Source organism: Anomalospiza imberbis, chromosome 7, assembly GCF_031753505.1.
Source record: "Anomalospiza imberbis isolate Cuckoo-Finch-1a 21T00152 chromosome 7, ASM3175350v1, whole genome shotgun sequence".
Taxonomy (NCBI): domain Eukaryota; kingdom Metazoa; phylum Chordata; class Aves; order Passeriformes; family Viduidae; genus Anomalospiza; species Anomalospiza imberbis.
In genome coordinates, this window is record NC_089687.1 from 12,961,514 (window position 1) to 12,981,612 (window position 20,099).

Consider the following 20,099-nt stretch of genomic DNA (forward strand, 5'->3'; position numbering starts at 1 on the left):
TAGTTTCAAACTGCAATTTAATATCATGGTTTATGTACCAGCCCTTAGGATCATGACTTTCCAAGTGGAACTGAGGTAGAATTTAGGCATTCAAAGATAAAATTGGTATACTGAAAAGTCTTGCTTAGATAATAACTTTTCTTCCATGGAAAACTGTAGAAGACTGTACAGGCCCCAAGACATATCTCAAAGAAACACTTGGCTGGCCATCCATGCATTCAAGTGTGTCTCTGTGCTACTCATGCACATCCCTTTGCTGTGGAAGGTATTCTCAGACCATGCCCTTGCATGTTGGGTTGGGCTCCATCGAAAAAAAAAAAAAAAAAAAAAAGGATGCCAGGCTGTTTCCTTTAGATTTAGCTGTTTAGGGTGAAAAAATTGTCTGATCTTCTTGCTTGAAGAGTGTCTCTGTGGATAAATGAACATGCTGAGCCAGGAAAAGCTCATCCCAAAGCCTTTTATTATCAGAACACCTCCTTGATACTCCAATTGGTAATTATTCAGATCAGTTGGTACTAAGCTAAATTAAGTAAAATCTCCCCAGTTGTGATAGTTTTGCCTATGACCAAAAGAAGACTTTACAGAAAAGTGTGAACTGGTAATTAATTGCCCTTCTTACTGGGCAGTCCTAATTCGTCACTGTGTGAAGACATTTTCACAATATTGGCTCAGTAATGATGCATAAAAGTGTTGTAAGTAACTTGAGGGCCAGATACCCTGAAGGGAGGCCCTGAGAGCACAAATGGTAAATAACCACGTGTCTTGATCTTAACAGGACTAAACTATTGCTCCTCAATTTTCCTTAATTTACATGTGGCAATTCGCTTTTGGGTCAGCCTAGATTATTTTAAAACATGATCAAAAAGTGTACTACAGGGACTAAGAAAGCTCAGCCTTCCTCTTTTGTCTAACTTTGATTTGACATGAAGCTCACATTAACTGGAGAATCCACTCTGTCTTAATGGCAGAGAGGAAGCTCTATTTTTCCTTATTTTCTGTTTATGTCTCATAAAAGCATGGAGGAAAGCTTATTTTGCATTTCTTTGGAAGAAATGCCAGTTACTGTTGTTCTTCTAAGCTTTGTACTCTAAGATTGGTACACACTACACTGGCATTCCCACAAGGGGAAAAAAAGCATTTCATTTACAGTGGAAAGTAAAATGCAGAGAGTAAGCATGTGTATCCAGCTGCCCTAAAGCTTAACAGGATTATTTGTAACAATGATAGCTGTGGAGCAACCTCTCATTTAAAAAGAAAAAAAAAAAGTATGAAAAATAAATTTTTCATTTTAATGGAATTATTTCTTGCATAGGAACTGAAGTACGAGAGTGATGAAATTTGGCTTTTTGCCATTTTAGAGTGACAATAATTTCTAGTCCAGAAAATGTGACTTTTTCAAGAAAAAGAGTCTGTAATCTGGAAGATAAGAAAGCCCTGCTGGCTAGGACATAAACCAAAAAAACATTATCCAGCTGCAAAATTCACTGGAAATAAGCTCTGGAAAGCATTTTAGCCTGATGTCCCTGAACATATGCACTGAGTTTGACCCACTTAGTTTGAGGAATGTGAAGAGGAATGTGCTGGAGCATGAAAGGTAGCCATTATAGTGGTGTATACTGCAAGAGGACTGCTGGGATGTTCTGGCCATGAGGGGACATGACAGAGGTTGCACCTGTGCAGGTACCATCTGATTCCTCCCAATGGATCCACACTCTGAGCAGTGAAAAACAAGTGTCGCTAAACGCCGCCAACAAGAAACGTTGCAGATCCTTTAGGTAGGATGGCTTTATGTAGCAGGCTGAAAGGCAGACTAATCCAGCCAGTCTATTACAAATGAAGAGCAGGAAAATTTCTCCAAACCTGGTGCATTCAGCAGAGGCAGAAGCCTGGGCTCTGTTACCCCTGCTGTGCTGGCCTTGCTCTCAGAAGCTGCTCCTCACTCTGTGCTGCAGAGCTGGCCTGTTTGCTCCCCGCAGAATTTCCCAGCTGCTGGTGCTCCTCCTTACCTGAGCGTGTGCCTCCAGCCCTGTGTCCGCATCCCCTGCTCTGGGAGGCTTCATTTTACTCTGCCTGCAAGGCGGGTTTTAGACTGGACTCTGCTTTCCTTGGCTGGTGCCTTAAGGCTGACAGGAGGTGTGGAAATGGATTGCTCATTCTGCACAAACACTGCTGCTTTATCTCCAGTTAATGGAGCACAAAAAGACAAAAAGCACTACCCAGTCAGAAAAGATTTGAAGACTCTGCTTCTGGACATAGACCTTTCTACCTTGCAGACATTATATTTTTCTTTGAACTAAAAAGCACTGGTCGCTTTCAAAAGTGGTACACTACACTAGTAGGATTACATTTCTCACTGTAATGGCATTTCCTAGGAGTGATGTAACCTTTGTTTAACAGAAGGAACTTGGATGTTGGAGCAGCAGCATTTTATTAGGGCAGAATAATTAGGCTTATAAAAATCAAATTTTTTCACTAATAAGAAAATTAATTTGATTTCTTTTGTGTTAAGCATCTGGAACACTTGTAATACTAGTGTAGAGATTTGGTCTGTAAAATTAGAGTATGGATAACAAGATGACAGAGGTAGTTGCTGATGTGAGAGGAAAGGTAAATAGCAGGAAAAGTGTGGGTAGATAAGGAAAGGCTTTGAATATTTAAAGACTAATAGATGAAAATGACAGTTCAGTGTAGATAAATGATGAATAATGAGTCACAACAAAGTATTGCCAGCATTCCTAGTTGCTTCATATACTCGGAGAAATAAAAAGTAAGGGAACAGATCATGGTGTAAATTAGCATAACTGCACTGAAGCCTGTGGAGCTTTGCTGATTTAAACCTGTGAAGGACTAGACCCTTCGAGAATGAGTTTTGATGATGAATGGCGAGAAACAAGGGAATAAATAATAAGTTCCTTAGAAGCTCTGAATGAGGAAGTTACCTTACTTGCCTCTTCTTTAATATCTAATTTCCTCCATTTGTTAAGGCAATACAAACCATAATAGACATTCTGTACATTACTTTAAAAATTCACAAAATACAGAGGCCATCTAAAGCACTTCAATCTAATAAAGGAGAAGTCTTTTCAAGTTCATAAAGAGCCCTTAAACTCTAAACTGTGAAAGAGATTTACTTGATAGTGTTGCTAGTTACTGAGAGCTGCAGTTTGAAGGCACTTGACATCTCCGCACAGATCTGCCATATTTATTTTTGCATTTAATTTTTTAACCAATACTTGGATTCTTTCATTTAAGCTATAACTACTTTGGGGATTTACAGATAAAAAGATATGTATGCCTTTTGTATACTTTAAAATGTGCTAGAAAGTAAATTCTTGCACCTGGAAATAATAAAATATTTACAAAGCTGGAAGGAATAACATTAAAACTCTGCTGGTAAAGACCAGGAATTTTGAAAGTTTCAGTAAATAATGAAGTTTCAACTTGTCTCTTATGGAGACTGCAGCACAGTACTTCTCTCTGCTTGTTCATAACTTCATTAACCTCATTGTCATTGTATGGTTTAGATTTAGCTGGTTCGGAACTAAGCAGGCTTCTACAAAGAAATTTTTTAAGCTCACAGCATCAACGTAAATGAAGAAGCTAAAAATTTATAATGGCCTTACCCTGAACAGATCTTATAGAAACTTATTCCAGCCCTGACTTTCCTAATCCCCCCCTGCTTTTGAGCCCATCACTTATACCCTGGATGTGACAGTGCTTCATTGCTGTTTCTGTTGATTGCATTCCACTTTTACCCTGGTTGCATCTTCAATATCTCATCCATACGTTCTCTTCTGGTCTTAAGGGCAGTTGCAAAAAGCAATCTCAGGTCTCCTGTCAAACTTTTACAGTAAGGTCAAGTGCTAACATGGTTTCAATTGCAATTTTTCTATCAATGTCTGCTAATACTAATCTGTTGGTGGAGGAAGTTGTGTCCTATTATGTCTCACTCCAAAACTGAAAAGCACCTTGCCTGTGTCCTAATTGACTCCAAAGAGTGTGTTCTGCTCTGTTCTTGCTAATACAGAATAGCTTCCTCCTACTCACGTGCAAATGAATGCAGAAGAGCATGTGTGAGAAGCTGCAGAAAATCTCAGCTGTTCTTGTGGATGGCATTTTCACAGGGGCTATCTGGGTGCCCATAATGCAGGTTTTAACCTTCACCTATTGTATATCAGCCCAATCCAATGATATAAAAAACTTACACCTCGAAGTGAATGTTGTTTACTTAAGCATGGGTTGATAACATTGAGAAAGGCAAAGCCAGAAAAAAAAATTTTCTCATTCCCAAAATTTTAAGTATTCCTGACAAAGTTGTTTTCTATGAGTTGAACATTCATCTCTGCTATGTTCATTACTAAACTACATAAATACGAAGTAAATATTGAACAAGAAGTGAGACTTTGATGAAGAAAATAAATACTCAAGAAGAAAACTTCTGTAACACATTTTGCACTGCCCTTATAAATTGGAATTGACTTCACTGCAGGGAGTGAATTTGACTGAGATAGGACATTCTAACTCGTTGTCATAGAAATGTATCGCTATGGATTCTGGATTGGAGTAATCTAATTAACTGCAACAATTCAGACACAACTCAGAAGCTGAGATAACATCCAGTCTTTTGTCTGCTTTATTCTTAATTTGAGGTAGATTTGACTTCCTTCTTTCCCCAGACCTGCTGGCATTTCTTTTTCCTTTCTAAAATCGGTTTGCATAGTCCTTGGCTGTGACAAGGAGAGATTAATGGCTGTTTCTCATCCTTCTGTCATTACATGAGGGATAGTCATGTGTGTGGATTGATTTCACACGTTGGTCTGTCCTGTAAAAAAAAATATTTGTCAATAAAACAGAGGAAAGGAAAATCCTTTGGCACTGATATTATGAGTTGATTTATCTTCACCACCATGAAGCAGGCTGGAAAGGATATAAGGCAAAGCAATCTGTTCTCATGATAAACCTGAATTACATTTAGGATAAATACTACCCTACTTATCTGTTGAAGGCACTGCACATTATAGTGAGACATGGAAGCTGAAAAAGATAAACTTATTATTATGATCCCATTTATTTTCAAATTAATTTCCAAGTTCTTCTCTTATTTGAAAAAATCAACATCTAAAGTTGAATAGGAAGGCTTTTCTCAAACTTTCTGTTTTGTTGGCTTGTTGTATCTTCATCTCAGCATTGTACCACTGAAGTAATTTTCTTTTCTTCTTACTAAATAGTTGCTTGTCTACTGTAAGCAATATTGAGTCTTGTGAGGATATGTCAGGCAATAAAATACCATGAGATTGGTTCATCAGCAGTAAGCTTGTGTAAAATTATAAATCTTGAACATTCTTTATCTTAAAATCCAGATTTCACAGTTTTTTTAGGAATGGTCATTTCCAACTTTTAAAACACCTATGAAGCTGAGGATATAAACCACTTTCTAGTAAAAGCCAAAAGCAAACCAAAACCACAAAGCAAGACACAAAGAAAATGTCAAAATTCCCCAAAATTTTCAGTGGAAGCCGTACACATCCTTGATTGTTATGAAAGCTCTTCTTAGCTTTTGCTGTTTTTAGAAAGATTGTTGCAGTGGTCTTTAGGTTTTCATCCTGCAGTACATGTAATTTGGGTAGAAGAAGAAGAAATCAGATTAACATGGCACAAGTAATTCTTCAAGCTTTAGAACCACTGATCTCAGCAGGTGGAGTGACTAGATGTGAATGATTAACTTCAGCCTTCAGAAAACTCCCCAAACCAAGTAACCAATTAAGTTGACTTTATACTCAGTGGAGTAGAAGAAGAGATTCACATCATCCTAAGTGTCTAAGACAACTTGAAGGAATTGTTCTTTGGAGAAGTGAATTATTGAAAGTCCACAAAACTGCTGTTTTTTAACAGCTGTAAAATATAATAGTACTAATAATGAACAGAAAAGGTAAAAGTTGTCTGTACTTGAGCAAAGACGAAGAGTTGTGTTTGTATTGCATAAGGGTGATAAGGTATTTTGAAGTCTATTTGAAACTGAGGGGGATCTTAGACAACATCTAATTGAGCAAGTCTAGAAAAATTACACATAAGAGCCCTCAAAGAACTGGTGGGAAAGAGCTGTACTCCTACCTTGTTCTCCTCTGAGTACTGTTTAATGAACTGTTGTCTTTACCAGCAATTACCAGGAAGGCGAGTTATTGGTAGCAGTGACAGCACTCTTCAAGAGCTAGGCACTCTTAAAACTTCTCAAAAAAATACTAAAAATTGAAAAGGAGCTTTTCCTTTACATTTGTTTGCATAAATATCTATGATCTTTTTTTCACACAGCTATTGAGTAAAATGATAGATTTGTGGGTAAGCAGACTCAGGAGATTAATGCTCAGTCTGCTCTGTTTGTGCCTCGGTTCCTCATTTTTAAGAAGTAGATATTAAGTTCCACTTTTCTTTTTGCGATCTTAGGATTTCAAAGCAAAGATTCCCAGGTTATAAAAGGACCAAGGAAATCAGCTATTTCACTTCTAACATGGACTATCAGACCACTACAAAATAAGAATTCAGAAAAATTTGAAATCTGAATTTTAGAATTCAGAAAAATTTGAAAAGATTATTTTTCTTTTTGGAGGAGAAATTAATTTTGTCATATCTACTTAGAATTTTATCTTTTCCATAACCATCTCCTTCAGTTTCTCTGAATTCTTTTAAACTAGGAAGGCTTCTTTGTTGCCATATCAATGAAACACATGAAATGGTCACTTCACCAAATCCAGAACACTAGCAGTGAAATGGGATCAGAATAGAAAGGAAGTTTTCTAAAAGACATTGTTCAGAGCCCAGCTTTCCAATTCTTACTGCAAAGAAGAGTACAGTGCAGACCCTGAAAGATGCTTTGTTCTCGTTTCAGTTGTGAAAGGCTTTTGACATGCAGTGCATGTCACTGAAGTGTAGGCATCAGTCAGGGTAGTGGATTGGCCCAGGCAGTATTGAAATGAAGCTTATTAAAAAAATGAAAAAGGGAAAGTACTCAGCTGTAAGGACATTTAATTATAGCTTTTGCAGAAGTACTTTGCATAATTGTAATTAGTAATGTAAAACTCTTTTACAGAACCTTTTCTGGTCTGCCAGGTCCTATGGTGTTTCATATTTCTAATTTAAAAGTCGAACGAACAACATTTATCCAGTTTAGGACACTTAAGTGATTGTACACAGCTGTACAACAGCCTTTAGATCACAGGATGGAATTTCTTTGAAATAACCAGGCATTCTAGGCCAGATACCTGAATGCTACTTCTAGATCCATATGGCAAACATCTATAAAGCACATATAGGACAAAAGCATCCTCATGCTAGATTTGACAAAAGAATCAAAAGTTTCCTTAGATGAATATCACACAGTAGCTCCTATTCAACTGTTTTGTGTACAGACACTAAAAAAACCAAAGGTGGCAGCAAACCGGGATTTTTCTGGTCCATCAGCTCCCACGCAAGCTAAAGCAGCCCGGAGACTGCCTGAAACCTATGGCTTCTATGCTGAATTTGCTCAGGTGCTGCCACTGCAGAGAGTACTTTTCCCTGCATCAAGAAGTTTGTACTGACTGCAGCTTGAGATTCCAGGTCTGCACCCCACTGCTTGTGGAATATTGTGCTCCACTCTGGAGCTCTCAGTATGGAACAGACATAGAGTGGTTGGAGCAAGTCCAGAGGAGGACCACAAAAATGAACCGAGGAATGGAACAGCTCTTCTGAAAGGAAAGGCTGAGAGAGCTGGGGCTGTTCAGCCTGGACTTATTGTGGCCCTTCAGTGCTTAAAGGAGGCTTATAAAAATGGGGACAGACACATTAGTAGGGCCTGCTGCAGAGGACAAAGGGTAATGGTCTTAAAGATGACTCAGACTAGATAGAAGGAGGAAACTCATTGTGACTAACAGGGTGAAACACTGGAACAAGTTGCCCAGAGAAGTGGTGAATGCCACATTACTGGAAACACCCAAGGTCAGGTTAGATGTATCTCTGAGCAGCCTGACCTAGTTGAAGATGTCCCTGCTCACTGCAGATGGGTTGGACTTAATGGCCTTTAAGGGTCCTTTCTCCCCCAGCAATTCTACAATTCTATGAATAGCAGAGCTGGTCTTGACCAATAGTCACTGTGTATTCATTTTAATAAATCCAATTTCTCCTTCACCCTAGCCTTTCCAACAATCTTCTTTCCTCTACCGACAAACATTCATCTTCCTTTCTCTTTTCAAACACACATTTCAGCTTGCACTTAATTCAGTATCTGCCAAATAATAGATAATAGATTCAGGGGGATTTATATTAAAATAGTGCCTTCCATCTAGATGATTACCAAGACCTACATACTTTGAATTATAAATTATGAATCAGTTCCTAGTGCTGAGCTTGCTTGAGATCAGCCTGCTTGTTGATTTACCTCACTTGAAGTCCATTGTCTGTTTTATGGACTAATTCTCCCCTTCATTATAATGCAGGTAGCTATTGCCAGAATACAATATGGCAAGAACTTACTAGTTTCTAATTTCAAATAAGGTTTCTCATTGATCTATCTCATGGTAAAATTCTGTTTGTTGCAGTATAGCTATCTTGAGGCAAGGATATGAAATGAACAACTTCTAAGAGCCATTTTAGGCCTATTCTGTACCTTTATATAACTGTGAAACTGTACTGACTGTTTTGTAGTTCTGTGTTAATAATATCAGGCATATGCAAATTTGGCAATACTTTTAAATGGAAAAAAAAAAAAATGGAAAAAATACGTTGAATCTTCATGAGTCCAAGTGGTCAGAAGTTGGTTTTCATTTCAGCTGAGTGATGAGGAGAACAGCAGTGCTGTGTCCTCAGAGTGGGGACATTGAGTGCTGAGTTACAGTGAGGCCAGCTACTGTTAAAACTATCACAAGATGTTCTGAACCCCCAACAGACCCCTGTTCAATCTCATTTTATGGCAGCCATGCATAAAGGACATAGCTGCCTATCCTGAGCCTTATGATTGAGGGGTTTGCCAGGGGTTGTTCCAGTGAAACGTTATCAGCTCTCTTTCAAGAAAACTGGGCAGATGATGGAATCACTGCCAATAAGAGTGCCTGAAGGCCACACCCAATATTTTCTGAGAAAAAATAATCACCAAACCACTGAAATTACATATTCTTCATCAAGAAAAGCTAAAAACATGGACATAAAAAGCAGTGAAATGATTTTTCAGGAACCCAAAGCATAAGTCTTATGACTAAAAAATATATAAGCCAAAAGTTTGAAAGTTCTCATCTGGATTTTAACATCTCTAAAGGCCGAGGACTTTTGCAAGTACCCATGACACAGATAGGTACAATTTTTAAACTAAGAATTTATATACAAATTTTCTTAGATTTCAGGAAGGTTTTAGAAAATCAGTACTTAAGTAAATTTTATTTTTAGTTGTGAAGTCTTACAGCGACAAATATTATTGACATGTGTTTATAGTTTTGCATATAACCCTCAGAAGAATAACTTTGATAATTACAACTAGCAAAATGCTGATCACTGATCAATACTAACCAGATTTCAAAATCTGCAGCTTGTGATAGTTCTGTAATTATCAAGACACTCCTTATAACCTGATAATAGAATTTCATAACTATAATTACAGATAACTTCACAATTTTCCAGTAACGCACGCAAAATATGCAAATAAATCAATTAAACATTTTGATGGTAACTTGGAAGGTGAATTCTCTCCCAGGTTTTTGATGGATAAACAGAAAATGTATCATTTATTTAGGAAGACTTCAGGATTCTCTCTTCTGCATATAGATAGCATGACAAATATAGAGCAAATCTTCTGAGGTATGAAGATGAGATGCAATCACTTTTTGATTATTATACCCATAGAGAGCAGAATGGTGTATAATGATCATAAGATCAACCTCAGTTACCCAACAGGAAAATAATAAAAAGTTCTGAGGTTTATGGCTTTTTAAAATTTTTTTAAATTACCTTCTTACTGAAAAGTGTGTCTTTCCCTTCAAGACTGTGTTTGGTGCTGATGTTTCAGATGAGCCGGATGCAGGAGTTGATGAGCAATGGAGGAACACCTCTCAGTTTCATATGCAGTTAAGCACTTCTACTGGCAGAGAGAATTTGGGCTTTGAAAGCTGCTTAAAGTAGAGAAAAATATCTGAATGGTCTTTTAGAGCTCCAGAAGGAGCTGCAGTGTCATGATTATTCTGAAGTGATCACCAAATCCATTGTGTTGTTATAGCTTAAGAAACACATGAGCTCTGTTAAAGTACAAAAAATTCATTTCCAGTAATTCCTGCATAATTTAAATGATGGATTGGGATGCAAAGCACTTCAGCTTGTCATTCTTTTCCTACTCATACTAAGGTGCTTTATTGCAGAGGAGAAAAAATACTAAATATATTGGACTCGGCATTTTTATGGACTCTTTAATAAATGCATGAAAGGGTATTCATAAAGGTTGCTAATTGTGCACATGTTGCACTAACTAGTGGTTGTAAAATATGTTGTTTATATTTTATATCAACTCATTGTAAACCTGGGATCATTAGTGTGAAAGCAATGTGCTCAATTTATATAACTTCTCTGTCAGTTCTATGGAGGAGATTTCAGAATGAGTTTGGCTGCGTTGTGGGCTTTAAAAAAATGAGGTAAATTCATGTCCTAGTTTACTTTGTGGTAACTTGGGGCAATTTGTACAGAGATTTGGATCATGGATCATGGTCATGTATCTCATGGAGGAATGTCTACCTATCATTCCTCTACAATACTGGATTATTTTGTTGCTTTCTTGCGAGGTAGTGGCCAGAGAGGATCTGCAGAATTCTGAATTGCATAAACATGCATTTATTTGTGATTTATGATTCCTTCTTGTCTGTTCCTGTAGTTCTCACTTGAACAGAAAAGTGGAAACAGCTTTTTCTGCATAACAGCTACAGAGCTGAGAGCAATGTTCATCTTACATTTAAACAAAAGTATGTGTTAATGTCATTTGGGTATAAGAAACATGAAATGAGCCTATACAATCAATTATACCCGAAAGGATGGATTTGCTGGTGCATACTGGTTGTTCAACAGCATTTCAATAATGCCATTAAAACCATACTTAAAGCTATTCAATGTCATTGAAATGGCACAAAGTGGGTAGAGCACATCAGTCAGTTTGTCATTAATCCAGCAAAAAGATATTACTGATGCTTTTATTTTTTTTTTTTCCCATAGAGCTCTTTAAGTGATGTGATTTTCATAAGAAATGCTAGCAGTAAGACCATATCCTGTATGATTTTTACAGCTTAATTCCTGAGTGTTTGTGCCCTACAAAATATTTATGTGAACAATGGAGTCATGTAACAATTAAAGAAAAGAGAATGAAATAAATCTATTCTTTGTGACTGGAAGGGAAAACAAACAAATTTCATGAGTTCTGATCTTTAACCTCAACAGAGGTTATATTGTTCAAAGCAGACTTTTTATAAGCTTGTCTTCTCCAAAACTGCATTGGTTGTTCTAATGAAAATGTTTTTCCTAAGTATATGCTGTTTCATACAAAACTGGTTTCTGTGCACAATCAAGTGTTCATAAAATTCTCTCACAAAATAATGGTATCCCATTACCGAATTTTTTATTTTTTCTTAATAAGACTGGGGTGATTTATTATTCTTCTCTCTTCCCAAACTGATGGAAACACATACTGTTTTCCAACGCAATAGTGACAAACTTGAGACTCAAAGCTGAATAGTACAACATACCTGCAGGCTATGGAAAGGAAGAACATGGTGAGATGTACAAAGAATGATTTTACACATTTTATTATTTTGAGCCTGTTTGTCACCTGAATGACAGTAATATAAGTGGCACCATACTGCCTTCTGGCAAGATCAGAAGTTCTGAAAAAATTAATTTTAAAAATATCGCTCACAATTTTCTATTACTGGGCATCACTTCTGAGAACCTGGGTCTTCTTTAAGAACTATAGAAGTTAGACAGAATAAAGGATAACTTTTTTATTGTAGTCTTATCAGAAAAAAATACCCTTTCCTTTCCTAAATGAAAAAAAAGTCCTGTAATACTAGTTCAGAAGAAATTCTGATATGATAACTGTAACTCATGGATAATGAGACAGAGACCAGAACTCTGCCAGAACTCAGAAAAGGTTACCCCTGCATCTCTGTTGTGGGAACACTGAAGGCTGATCAAGAGGAACTGACAAGAAGAAGAACAATATTCCATTTCAGAAAGAAAAGAAAATAATTTGCCACTTCCAAACATAGCGATCATAAAACAAGAATGAGAAAAAGATAAAAGAGATTAAAGTCTGTGAAATTCTTATTCTAAATGTAACATAGATTAATATCTGCTCATAGAAAGCAAAAAAAAACCCTCTTGGTGGTAAAAAAAATTGGGAACGTTTTTTTTCCACTGACATAAAACACCCCAAATCTGCAGATTCCTCCCTAATCATTAATTTAAAAATAAATAAAGCATATAACCTCATGGGTGAAACTGAGTTGAGAAAAATGTGCTCAACTAGTCATCTTTCTCTGCATGAAGTCCTCATTAAAAAAAGTCAGCCCAAGTGGGAACCAAGCTCATTTATGACTTCTTTACTTAATGCAAAAATATGCCATGTTTAGTGTGTGCTGCATTTGCTGTTTTGGCAGTGTGCTAGCACATGCACAGGAGTTGGGCAGGGAGGTTGGTAGGTGGCTGTGTATCAGTTTTGCTGAAGTTTCTTGCTAAAAACAAACAAACAAAACCCAAACAGCAGAACAATGTCAACAAGGAACCTTTTGTCGCTGTTTCCACAGTCAGCATCGCTGGGATTCATCCAAACCAAACAGAAAACCTCTGCCCACCTTCCTTGAGATAGAAAAAATGTGAAAGAGTAGTGTGTTGTCACTCAAACTATGCTAATTCCTTTTCCTCTATGCAGCTTCCTCTTCCCTGTTATCTGTGATTGTTCCCTGTATTACCACGGTTATAATGCAGCCACCTGGAACAGCAGACAAGTTTATGACAAATAAATTCCAACATTTGAAAGATTCAGCCTCCTTAGCCTAGGAAGAACTTTCCAGAAAATTAGCCAAGTTTAGCTCTACATAGTTCTACATCATAGGGATGGTGAAGGGCCTTGAGGAGAAGCTGTTTGATGAGTTACTGAGGTCACTTTTTCTTTTCAGCCTGGAAGAAAGGACTGAGGGGAGACCTCAGTCTTCAACATCCTCATGAAGGGAAGCAGAGGGACAGGGACTGATCTTTTTGCTCCTGTGACCAGTGCCAGGACTCGAGGCAATGACAGGAAGCAGGGTCAGGGAAGGTTTAGGTAGGACAGCAGGTAAAGGTATTTCCTCCAGAGGGTGGCTGGGCACTGGGACAGGTTCCTCAGTGAAGTGGTCACAGCACCAAGCCTGTCTGAATTCAAGAAGCATTTGGACACAGCTCTCAGGCACACGGTGTGACTCTTGGGGTGTCCTGCATAGGTCTGGGAGTTGGACTTGATGATCCTGATGGGTCCCCTCCAACTCAGACTACTCTATGCATAACTGCACTGAAGAACTAGAAAGGGCATGTATGAACAGACATGCTAGGAGTGGATGCTGAGGGTGACTAAGTAAATCAGACTAAATAATACCTTTCCCTGGAAATCAGGTTGGCTTATTTCCCCTTTCATGAAATCAGACAACAAAATTATGGGCGTCCCAAGCTAAACCAAACCAAAGAAGTAGACAATGCCATTACCATGCTAACATTATCAGAAGAATTATTGCTAATAATATCACAAGAATTTTTACTAATATGATTCCCTCTTATTATATAGCTGAATACTGTACAAAAGAAAAAAAGAACAAAACCATCACCAATATAGTCCTCCTACAAGTAGTATATTTGTCTAGTTATTGTTCCTGCAAGGATTTTCCCAATGTGCTTTGATGCTGAAGAAACCATACTCCTTACCCACTAGCCATGGAAACCTTCTTTGTTCAGCTGCCAGAATGGGATTTGATTCACTGTGTATATGAGAAGTCTCACAGCTCTGACCCAGCACAGATATCTTTAAAAAGCAGCATCTGAAATACTCCATAGATCTCATTACCATTAATTAGTTCTATTATGATGCTGTCTAAAAGTTCCAGCTGAGCATGGTGTCATTATTGTTCTGTGCATTGTGTGAGCACAAAAAACACAGTCCATGCTTTAAGAAGCTTAGTGTCTAGATAGAACTGGCAGACAACAGGAGAGAGGAAGAAATGGTACTAGAAGTTTAAGTAACTTAACCATATTGTCCTTTATATTTGGAGGGCTGGGTTTGGTATTAGAGCCTCGACCTCCTGCCTTCATATGATGCTCTATTTGCATACATTCCTTGTGAATTATCCTCAGTGCATTACTTCATAATCTTTCATGCTGGTGTTCTCTGTATGAATACATGCTTCATTCATTCCTCAGCCATTTCTCTAATGAAGAAAGAGCTAGTTTCCTCACTTATTAAAATACATAAGGTCAGATTCCTCCATCTCAGCTGGCACCACTGAGACTTATTTTTTGTTCTCTAGCTATATCATGTATATCAGCATGTCTCTGTCAACCAATGTTTGAAGATTATTTTAAAAGCTGGACCCACAAAGCTGCTGTTTCTCCTGTACAAAGCAATTTAAAAGCCTAAATGCCACAGATAATATGTGGGAATTGGCCACCTGAAAGTCTGACCCAGAGGTGCTCCCACAGCATTAAATTAATGTCTATGCAAATGGCCCACAGAAAGCTGTGCATCTATAAAACAGGCTAATAAATAGTTTTCTACATTACATGGGCATTTTAAGACTTAGTGTATCAATATTCATAAAGTATTAGGACTTTGAGGAGCAGATGGTAATGACAAATTTATATTTTATTGCAACTTTTGTTTTGCTGGAAAATTCCCAGTCAGCTGTGACTGTAAGCATTAAATAATTATTTCTCTTTTTTTATCAATATTTTTTCCTATTTCTGCCAACAGTTTAAAATCAATTAGCTTGCCCTGGTAACTGATTTCGAATGAAATGCATTTGTATCCATTATGCTAACACAGAAAAAAAGTTTCACTGTCAGTAAAATGGGAAATCCCCTGAGTTTTATGTCTTTGCCTTTGTAATAAGCAAGTTTCTCTTCTGCAAAATTTTTTACTAGACTTCTGGATTTACTTTGAAGAGGATGTGGAGAGGAACAGGAGGGTATCATTCTTCCAATAATGAACTCATACTGGTTGGACTAGCCCTAGGCAACTTGGAATCATTTTTGTTAGTGGCTTGGAAATGTCAGAATCAAGATAAAATGAAGTTTAACTGAAATATTTTTGAGATATTGTAGAATAAAATGGCAGAGTTTTGTGTAGGTCAAGACGGCAAAGCTGTACTTGCAATGCACTTGAATCCAGACAGTCTGCTTGTAATTTTACTTCTTGAGGAGTACTAAATTCTCACAGATTTAAATAAATGTTGTAGGTAACTGCATGCCTAATTCCTTGCACAATTGACTCAAAATGCACCCCTTAGGAGTTGAATTGATACGTACCTGTCAAATACTGCTTTGGTGTTGTTTTTCATGCAAATAGAATCTTAGGCAATAAATCAGATCCTTGGTGTGCAATTTTCTTAAGTACATGTCTGGTGTCATTAAACAAACAAAGAAGTAATATACCAGGTTAGAGGAAAGAAGAAAATAACAGCACATTGTTTTAAGAACAGCACAGAATCTGAAACAGCAGTTAACCATCTTCTTTCTTTTAATGATTGCTCTTAATGACATTATTGACCTAACTTGTATTCTTTTCCCCTTGCCTCCCTGTGGCTTGTCCTTTTACTCTTTCATTGCAACATTTTGTGCCACTTTTATATTTCAGGGATAAATGTCTTTACACAATAGCTGAGGGTAGTTCAGTGAACAAGATGGCCAGTGTTATGATCCATTTAGACAAGGATGGGATCCTCACAGGCTCCCTACATTTTCCCTCCTGCAGTTTACTTGTCTTGTGTAATTACAGTATCTCTGGAGCAGAGGCAGCCTCTTACAAGCTGGACCTGCCTTTACCTGGAGCCACTAGGTGCTGATGCAACACCAAAGCATCAGGTCACTGGGAGGAATCCCAGCATAACAAGATCTAAAGTTGAAGCTATGAATCAAAGTGCATGAGGTTTAATAATTTTTTCACATGTAGAATCACTATGAAGTTGGTGGCAAAAATACCAGAGAAGGGAATTAAAGGAACCTTGCTAAGTTCTTTGATGAAAATAGCAGAAATTTACCTGTTCAAAAAAGATTGAGAGCTTGGTTGCTCATTTCAGCATATTTCAGTGGGCGAGACCTCAAGTGAATTAGAGATGTCAAAACCTTTCATTGCTGTCTATAATAGTCAGGGCTGTGCCCACCTATTAATCTTTTTTTAACCTTTTTTTTTGATGTTTATATGACAATGCTTAATGAAATGATTAATTTTTTAGATGAAAAGTTCTCCCAAATATTCTTCATCAAGAGCAGTAAGTTCTACAGCCTTAGAAAGCTTGGGTCAGGTATTTGGTGGGTACACCAGAGGTTGCCAAATCTCCCATCTATTGACACACAGAATATACTAAATATCTGATAGGCAGACCAATGAACCACATAATACAAGGACATGTGCAAGATATATTTTCAGTTGTAAATTGCAGAATCTTCTGGGTCAGAACAAAATCAGAACACTGTGTGATGCAAATTGAGAGAATGCAGTACAGTGAATTAAAAAATCTGCCATTTTCAAGTATGCAGACTATTTTAATGATCAACCTCATTCCTCACCAAAGAAGGGAAATCAGTTGAATATTTATGCACAGAACAACCCAAAAACTGCCTTTTGAAGTGTTGTTTTTGTGGTCTTTGTCTGAGCTTGTACCAAATTTGCCCAAATGTGTCTTTTATTGTTTAACCAAAAGGTAAAACAAGGACTTCAGATTTGCATACAATTTGATGCAGAGATGTAGCAAACAACTAGAACCTTCAGACACAAGTGCTAATATTAAAAATAATTAATAATTTTCCAGGGAATTTTTTTCCTGATGTCCACTCTGAAGCTTGTCAGCCACAGTTTGGCTGTGACCCCTTGATATACTGCCTAGTGTTAATCAACACCACCTGACTCTTATTCTTGTCCACCCTTCAAATAGAAATAGATTTGAAACAAATATCTCTCAGCCTTCACTTTGCTGGACTAATCAAGCTCAGCACAACCAGTTTCTCTGTGCAGATCATATTGTCCATACCTCACTGCTGGGGTTGCTGTCTGCTCTATTCCCTGAGGTTTCTCCACTTCTGTCCTGGGCTCTGTGTGTGTGTGTGTGTGTATGTGCTAAAAGTGGACACACTGGTCCGTCTGGGGCTTCACCAGTGCTGAATGTATATATAAATATAATGTATTTGCACCTATATGTTGCTATACTTTTAAGTGACAGAGCACAAGATCAAAAAGCACCTTTTTATAAAGAAGATGGTGAATTTTAGGTTTGCCTTGTAGCTGTAGCGTAAGACAAAGTACGACACTGGCTCCAATAGCATCAGTCTTCTCAAGGATGTTTAGCTGAACTCTGGAAAACTCCATTGTTCCAGAGCAGCCAAGATGGTGACCATGATTTGTCTCTCCTGTAGATTTGTCAGTCTTATAGTAACAGTAAGCTACTTAAAGGGAAGGACTCCAAATTTTATTAAGAATGGAAGACACCCTTATTTGCTGCAAACAAACCAAACTCCATTGAGTTCCATGTGTACCAAGTGATTTACCATGTTGATAAAAGTTATTACAATATTTGCTTTTAGAATATGAGAAATCTCAGGACAACAAGAAAATTAAGTATTTTTAATCAGGGATTCCTATTGCATATGCCTTGCTAACATGCACAGAGCAAAGGTAGTAACAGCAAAAATCAGAATAAAGCACCTCCAGGAAAGCACCTGGGTAATAGGTGAAGGATGTAATAGCAGAAAGGAACTAATCTGCGAATATTCCAATATAAAAAAAATGTAGGCTTACACTTTTATTTTCTTGTCTCCTCTCATGTTTCAAAATTTGTATACTGAAGAACTATTGTGATGGTGGAGATAGAGGTATTTGACGTTGCTGGGTTCATTACCTTCCCCTCTGAACTTCTCATTATGTGTTTAGCATATAGGTCCTTTATTACCTGGGCTTGAATTCTATTAGAGAAACACCAAGGTTACATTAGTTCTGCCATCTGTAATATGGTAGATTCTACATTATTACACATAACAAGATGACCAGGGATTTGGGAAAAAAAAAAAAATATTCCCCTCCCCTCTCTACTCCCATCACACATGATGCCATTAAATACAGAACCTTTCAGGAGAGATCATTGCTTGTTTGATGCAGTGGATGGAAATTCTCCTTTCAATCAGGTAGTGAGCCTTCAAAGGAAAGGATCATCAGGAAGAATGGGAGAGACCTTGATATATCAAAACAAGCCTTTAAATAATAAACACACTTCAAACTCAGGGCTTATCCTGCATATAAAGCATAAGGACTATGAGCAAGTCAATGTGAAAGATATTTACAAGGCTATTTTCTATGCTACACAAAACTGGCTACTTTTACACTCATATATAACGTATATTTTCACCATGAATCACAAACAGATAGTTTCTCTTCTCATGAATCCAAAAGAGGATTTTTAGTTTTAGTCCCTTATTTTGGCACAGCAAATTGACACTTTTTTGAAGCTGCCAGCATAATAATGGGTAGAAAGAATCTAGACAATATGAATCTTCCTCAATACTCTTAATGAGTTTTGTCTGTCCTCTCTGCATTTCCAGCCCAGCTCGTTCAGAATGAAGAAATGTGAAGCATTCTAATATTGGCTTTTTCTCCCTCTGGATGTAAGTTTGTTTTTAAATAAGTCAAAGACAGACTTTCTGCTGACTTCGGAGTACTTTTGTATTGTGTCCAGTCCAACTGGGTTATCTTCTCAGACAGTCATTGGAGAAGACAGATACAGGTTGCCTTATGCACTACTATAGACAGCAAGCTGTTGACTGGCCAAGAAAAATTAGATCCTGTTTCTTATATTTTATTTTAAATTCCCATATCTTCCTTCAAAGAAGAAGGGGCGTTTGACTTTTTTTTTTTTTTTTGTACAAAAACATGTCAAATGTGCCCAACCTGAGGTCCGGGACCTTTTAAAAGACATTTTACTTGTAAGAAAACATTGCTGTGTGTCTTATTCAGAGTGAGTGTCTAGAGAAATTTGATGGTGAAACTATTATGATAACTCACAGCAAAATAGATCCTTGGTTAATGTTAAGTGGGCTTCAAATGCAGAATAAGTACAGCTTTGGAGGAGATTTAAAGGTTGATAATGAGTGCATATGCCCCAAGTAAAGGTACTGAACAGACCTGTGGAACTTCTCCCATGAAAAGAAGAAAAATATATGTTGAATGTCAAGGTCAGCATTAATGGGCGTGTGTAAGTGCAGGGCATCAACAGATTCATAGATAATTCATGCATAAAAAGAATAAAGAAACATCAAGGATAGGCTTTGAAAGTAAAGATGGGAAGATTTTTACTATATGAAATGGAAAGAGGGATCATAGACATGAGGTACCATGACAGAGGTGACTGATTGAAGCAGTGGGTATTTTTGTAGCCCCATGTGCACTGGCCTGAAAGGCAGAAGAAAATGGGATTCTCAAAGCCCAAATAAAAAAGGTTCCTCTTTATCGTTCCATTTTCTCTTGGCTGTGGGTCAGTTTTTATTATCCATGAGAAGCTATGGCTATTGGATAGACTCCAGGTTGGGGCTTCTGTAATTTCAGCAGAGCAGTAAAAATAGAATGAAGGAAAGAAAAACTGATTACAGTTTGAAGGCTGGATATATAAAGCTGATAGAATATTTAGGGATGTTCACACTGCCTAACTTTTAGACTAAAAAGTCCAAGTTCAAACTAGGAAATGAGACTCTTGGAGAGTCAGCAGACCTCTCTAGGTTTTTTCAAATGATGATTCACAGGACATGAGTCATATTCCTAGTTTTTTTTGCCCTCACAAGAGATCTTGAGTAGCTAAGAAGTCCACTGGTCTAATAGTATC

General features: G+C 37.4%; 1 long non-coding RNA gene across 1 annotated transcript; it reads right to left on the reverse strand.

Annotated features, from left to right (window-relative positions):
* Positions 1-4,610: 4,610 nt before the first annotated feature.
* Positions 4,611-15,720, reverse strand: LOC137477596 (uncharacterized). The gene is made up of 2 exons (XR_011001079.1): positions 15,544-15,720; positions 4,611-4,822 (listed from the first exon to the last, which is right to left on the reverse strand). It is a non-coding gene; the product is annotated as an uncharacterized lncRNA (long non-coding RNA).
* Positions 15,721-20,099: the final 4,379 nt, after the last annotated feature.